General features: G+C 40.9%; 1 long non-coding RNA gene across 1 annotated transcript in view; it reads right to left on the minus strand.

Moving 5' to 3' along the window:
* Window positions 1-209: 209 nt before the first annotated feature.
* The window catches only part of LOC112549160, a 27553-nt gene continuing 20995 nt past the window's right edge, over window positions 210-6767 (minus strand). The window contains exon 3 of the long non-coding RNA XR_003092496.1: window positions 210-426. This is a non-coding gene — a long non-coding RNA (uncharacterized LOC112549160). The remainder of the gene's footprint in view (window positions 427-6767) is intronic.

Genomic DNA, 6767 nt, shown 5'->3' on the forward strand with positions numbered 1-6767 from the left:
ACTTATCCCTTATTTGTGAAAAGTCCGTTATCAAAACACCAAGTAGTTTAAAAATTATTGCTTTCAAAAGCACTAATCTACTTTTTAGGGATTTTCTGTCTGGTCACACAAGTACATACAAATACTGATGTTCAGGGATTTAATCTTCAAGGAAAAATACTATAAACAAACATTATGTTTCTAATAACATGTTTAATGAAACCATGGAACAAAATGTTTTTCAACAACACCAAGTTCAAGTTTATGGCATGCTTTTAGGGCATGCTAATGAAGGTCAACAAGAACATTTAAATATCAAATAATAATTTAAAGCATTACATAATTTTCACAAGAGGTAAATATTGTAGTCACAGACCTTGGAACTTAGTATTGGTATCCCTTGTGATCTGAGCAGTAAGCCAGTATTCAGGGTACTCCAGGTTGTTCCTGTTTGGAGGAAAAAATAATGTTGGAGTCCAATAATTCTCTGATGCAATCTTGCTTATTTTCAAATAATGTAAAAAGTCCTTCCCCACCCAAACACTGTTTCAAATCACCCAAGGCAGTTTCTTTGCTCACAGATCTAAGTCCTTTTTCAGCAATCAGTTCGCTTAAAAGGCTTCCTCTTTTGCTTTTTCTGGTCCATGTTACCAATTCTTTTCTTGCTTTTTGCCTCTTGGGTGCTTCACCTATAGCAAACAATATCAAAGTTCCTATCCTTGCATTTTGCCCCAGCAGAGCTTCTCTGCCCAAAATGTTCTGCACCTGATGTGTTTTAGGTAGTGCCTGGTATTATGACAGCTATCTACTCTAAAAGGAGCCTAACTGCTTCTTAGGATTATCCTGAATGCAAGTCAGCCATAATACTCACCAGCTTCACTGAGGTTTCATTCAAACTCCATCATAATAATATCAGACTTTAAACGTTACTAGTATCCATTTTCATTTTGGATAATGTGTTTAATAGGTAAATAATCTTTCAGAAATCAGCTGTTGCATCTATACATTAATTCTGGAAAAAGCAATCCACTTCTTCCTTCAGTAACTTCCTTCACCCTCTCTCATGCTGCCCCACAATGTATCAGGCTACCTTCTATCAACATTTGTAAACCTGCCACATCCTTTCCTTTTAAATCCCTCTTTAAAACCTTCCTCTGCCAACATGACTACAAACCACTGCTTCTATCATTGATTTAAAAAGCAGCAAGCCAAGGCCACAGCTTTTCTCCTACATTCTATTTAATTTCATTGTAATTTCATCCTCACAACAAGCTCTACCTGGTTTTGTTAGTTTCTGGTATCTTATCCAATCTGTAAATTATAATTTATCTGGAGCAGGGACTGGGCTAGTGTATTTGTCTGTACAGTTGCTAGCACATTGAGATCCTGAGGCTTGACTGAGGTTCTTGGACTCTGTCTAAATAATACATAAATAATAATATATTATTATTATATTATACATACATAATAATATATTATTAAAGTCACTTTGCCTAGTATTACAACAAGGCATGCTTGTCTCATTCATAAAACTTTAATTAAAGTTTTGTTTTGACTAAAACAAAAAAGATTTAGCCCTTGTTTTCTTTATGCACCCATAACTTCCATTTATCTCACTGAGGGTCTTGGTTACACATACTGGATTGGGCTGTGGTGTACTGACACCACAGATAGTAGATTACAATATGTAATTATAATTAATAATATTCCATGCTTTATTGTGTGGCTAGAAAACAAAACACCAGACCTACAACAAATACAAATTATTGCTGAATGCAAACAAACCCAAACAAACTGAAAAAAATAAAGTTGAGTTTCTTCTAATCTCTTTCAGACATGAAAATCCAAGGTATAACTTACAAAACTGATGTACAATGGGCACGTACATATGTGCAAATACTGCAGGGTAGGTTTACTTTCGAGTAAGTTACTCCAGTAAACCTGTCCTGGGCTGGCATCTACACATGAGGAGATTTGGAAGCAGATGTGCTGCTCCTGGCAGCAGTCAATGCCTGCCCCCTCCTGCCCTGCACCAGCCCCTGCAACAGCCAGAGGGAATTCTAGACTCACCGGGGTACTAGTCCATGGGCTGGCAGGGAGTACAGGGCTAGGAGACAGCAGTCTTATGATGGGGGCTGGGAGATTGCTCTCTGTCCCTGGGAACTGCCTGCTGTGGGGCAGGCTCTAGTGGCAGATCCTGGACAGGGACAACATGCCCCTGCCCAGGCAGCAAGGAACTCCTGGCCCCAGCTCCCTGATTGGGGGCAGGAGGCTTGGAAACAGCTGCAGGGGAAGGGCAGGTCCCAGTCCCCTGTCCTGATCCATCAATGGGGCAGCTAGCAGCAATCCCCTGGCTGGGGGGGGAATCCCCACCCATCTGGGGGCTCACTACTATCTGTCCACTGATGGATTGGGACAGGGGGCTGGGACCTGCCCCTTCTCTGAAGCTGTTTCCAAGCCCTGTGCCTTGATTGCCTGATTGGGGCACAGGGCTGGGAAAAATCTGTAGGGATGGGACTTGCCCCTGACCAGGACAGTTCCCAGCCTGCCCCAGCCTGCACAGGGAAGTCTGCATGTGCAGCCTGGAGCTGGCTGGGGACTGTCCTGGTCAGGGGCAGGTCCCAGCCAGTGCCAGGCCGGGCAGGTATTCTCCCCTTGCAGGGAGCTCCCAGGCCCTGCTCTGCGATTGTGGGGCAGGGACTGGGGAGCTTGTTCCTAGCCTCCACTCTGCAATCACAGAGCTGGGGCTTGGAGCTCCCTACTGCTGTGGCAGGGGGAAATAGTTCCCTGCCCCCCGGAGCTGCCTGCTTCCCAGGGTGGGCTCTACCATCAGAGCCCAGGTGGGGACAATCTCCCACCCCCCTGTTGCCTGGCTTACTGGGAGCAAATTTGCTTCTAGTTGGCTGTCTAGACATGCCGTACTGTGCAGTTATTACTTGGTAGTTAATTTGCCACTTGCATTTGCAGGTAGCAAATTAACTGCCAAGTAGAGGAAATTACCACACAGTAAGGGTCAGCACATGTAGATGGTGATGCTTACTATGCAGTAATTATTTCTACTGCTCAGTAAAGAGCCTTATGTAGATATGCTTACCAGATAAGTGTATAATTCCTTTAACTGCATAACAGTGCTAATTCCAATTTGTTACATATTACTTACATTATAACAAAATTATTTATCAGTTAAGTGCATAAATTTGTTCAAGAACTCTCATCTTAGCTGTCTATTTTGTAACTTAGTCATATGTTTTAAGTGCATAATTGATGACTCTGACAAGGATCCTTCAGCTGTAGCCCTTAAGGTATTAGGTCCTGTCAATTTCAAAGCTTCTTCTAGTAGAGGCATAAGGTACTCAAAAAAGCAAGGTGAGGAGCCTTCATGAATTGTCAAAGTTTAGCAGCCTGTTTTTTGGAGTAACTGACCATTGTTTATACTGAGTTGGAGTGAATGCATACTTGAGATTAGAACATAACCTTTTTACAGTTTAGAATCTATGCTCTTAAACAGTGTATACAATTATCAAGTCAAAGTATAAGTTGATGGTGTTGCTTGGAACCTAAACTATTGATAAAAACTCAATAGTGTGAGTAGACAATAGTAGACAAAAATACCAAAATCTTATACTGTCTCATATTCCATCTTTCTTTCTATAAATAATTGTGTACCCAGTAATAATGCTGCTATGTAAATGGAAGTAAACTATATTTATTTACAAGTTTTATGTAAAGTACATCATTTGAGTTGATAATAAAATATTATATTGTTTAAATTACAACAAATATTTGTCATCTTTTATATTACTATCAATAACGGGTTTAAATGCTAATGTTTAAACTTAATTTAGAACATAGCTGAAGGTACACCAAGGAAAGAATGTGACATTAACCATAGTAATAGAGAGAGAGAATTTATGACATCCTTTGCTAGCATGGAAATTGGTAGTGTCTTACTATTGGTGTGATTTTCTGGGTGGTTTGTTGATGGTTTTATAGGCTACAATGCAGGTTAAGGCAAACCTGAAACATAATTGCAGCATATACCTCAGGCTCAAACAGAGTAATTGCCCAGCAATACGGGCTGTGGTAAGTCAAGAAGTCCTTCTGCCTAACTTTTTTTTTCAGGATTACTTAGGAAAGAGGTGTCTTCATAGAGTCTTGCTGTGTTCAACCACTACGCAAGGACTGTTCCAAATGCTGGTACAATCAGTGAAGCAACAGGATAGAAGCAGAAAAACAGATTATTACCGAACACTATTATTGTTGCAATCACTGCAATATGTGAGCAGCAATTTATACATCTAAATAATAATAACAACTTACTGTAATAAAATTAAGAATCAGCACAAAGTGATTTCTACAAAAAATATGATTCCCTGTATAGTCTGCTGTATTCTTACAGATGTAGACTATAACGTTACTTAAATTTAATAAAATATTGATGTGAACATTACATTTTCATTATTAAAGGTGATGATCAAGAAATCAAATGAAAGAAAGGCGTGCACCTTCATTTAAACTGCTGCTCATGCAAGGAGCATTTGACAGTATTATTACCAAGAAAGAAAGGGCTAGTCATGGAAAATGAACACATTTTTAACTGAATCTATTATATTTAATGGTGTAACTGGAAGATGTCTCTGGGTGCTCCAGGTCATCCCCAGGTATTATATCTACCTGGCATTACTCTCCTGTTCACCTCCCTCACTTCTTCAGAATTTACTTTTAAAAGGAGGGCTGATATATTCAGAATGTAAGATTTGCAATACTTTTCCAAAATCATTTCAGTGACTGGGAGATGGCCATTAGACCACTCTTTAATCAATTTAGATTGTGTAATAAAAAGAGGATTTGCACTCAGCTAGAATAGTTTAGAAAGGCAGATCAGGGTGGTACCTTGAAGTCGGCTAATGTTACAGAAACGAGAATTGATATTGCTTCTTGATGGTGCAAAATTAGGCTATAAACTTATGAGGATACAGTGGCAGATTTCTTAGCACATTTTTGTATCTAAGTCCTATTGTCATCTTATTTTGGAGGTTGCTGAGAGCTGTAGTCTCTAATTAGGGTAGGTGATAGACATTAGGGCTGCGCAAAATTGCACCGCCAGTTTTGTTTCAACGCTGTTTCGACTCATTTCGAGGTCAAAATTCATGCCACATGTATATGTTAGGCCACAGCGAGGTCAAAACTGCAGGCATGCTAGCTCCTGCTGAGGCCACAAAGCCTGCCAAGTTTCAAAGCGATAGGTACAGGGGTTTGGGGGGAACTGTACCCCAAGATGCGGACAAGCAAAACTCATGACATGGGTGACAGTGTGTGTGTTAAGGTGCAGCAGGATGAAATCTACAAGCCTGCTAGCCCCTGCTGAGGCCATGAAGCCTGCCAGCTTTCAAGGAGATAGGTGCAGGGGTTCTGAGGCCCTGCACCTCTTGCTGCTGACAGGCAAAACTCATGTCAGGGGTGCTTGTGCAACCTTGTCTGTCATGAGGGGGGTGGGGGGAGGGGGAATGTGGAAACTACTGCAGGCCGAGCTGCTAGGCCCTGCTGAGGCCACAAAGCCCGCGAGCTGTTAAGGAGATAGGTTCAGGGGGGTTCTGGAGCCCTGCACCTCTAGCTGCAAATTTGCCAACAGAGTTAATTAGCTAATTTCAATAGATAGAAGTAGTTAGCTTTGTTAGTGTGAAGTCAGACAGAAGGCAGGGAAGTGTAGCACCTTATAGACTAATTTGTTCAGAAAGGCATGACCTTTCATAGACTTCAGCTTTCATAGGTTATTCTTAAAATGCCACAGTTTTCTACAGCCTACAAAAACTCAAGCCTCTCTGAATGAGTTAATCTGTAAGGTGCCACACTATCCTGCCTCCTGTCTATCTGCAGTAAAGTTGTTTCTATTCTTTTTTTCAATATTTCCTACCATATACTTTCTTTGAAAATACTCTCCTACTGTCTGTCTGCAGGATATCCAAAAGCGTTTAGATTTTTCATCACATGTAGATTTATTCCAGTTTGTGAAATGATTTTTATAAATGAGAGTACTTGAAGAATTCAACTCTTTGCTGTGTTTGTTATAGCTCTATGTATTTCAAAGCAAGGAGAGACCATTGTGTGCATCCAGTCTCACACCCTGCATAACACAGCCTATAAATTGTGGTTGACCTAGAGTACATCTTTTAGAAAGATACAGATATCTTGATAAATCAAGACTTCAGATGACTGAGCTTCTACCACATTTTTGGTAAGTTATGTCCTAGCTAATTTGCTAAGTAAAAGACCCTATGGTCAATTTAATGGCATTTTCCCTGTTTGACTCTGGGATAACTCCTGTGCACCACATCTGCTTAATTCCAAAATTTAAGGAAATGTTCTAGGAACGAGTGGCAAAATCCTATGATTTTGCTGAAAAATCAGAAATCTGGAAAAGATATTTGTACTTTATTCACCATTTGCTCTCACTGCTAAGAGCTGCCTAACAGCTGTGGGGCAGATGCTCAGTCAGCAAGGGTGCCAGAAGGAGAATAGAGTGAAGGAAGGTGAATACCCTTCCCTATTACTCTCTCCTTGCAGGCTGCCTTCCCACAGCTGGCAGGGTGAAAAGAGAAAGAAAGAGAGAGAGAAAGAAAGACTTTGACTTTTAAGAGACATTTATTCCTGGGAGGGTGATAACTCGGAGCCAGTGAAGAGCATGTACAGGTACGCCCGGATATCTGGGCCTCATGGACAAGGCCTGGGCTCATGGCCTGCAAGGCCTGCCTGTACACTCTAGACTAAACAAAACCACACACACACAC

The sequence above is a fragment of the Alligator sinensis genome, unplaced genomic scaffold, assembly GCF_000455745.1.
Source record: "Alligator sinensis unplaced genomic scaffold, ASM45574v1 scaffold288_1, whole genome shotgun sequence".
Classification (NCBI taxonomy): Eukaryota; Metazoa; Chordata; order Crocodylia; family Alligatoridae; genus Alligator; species Alligator sinensis.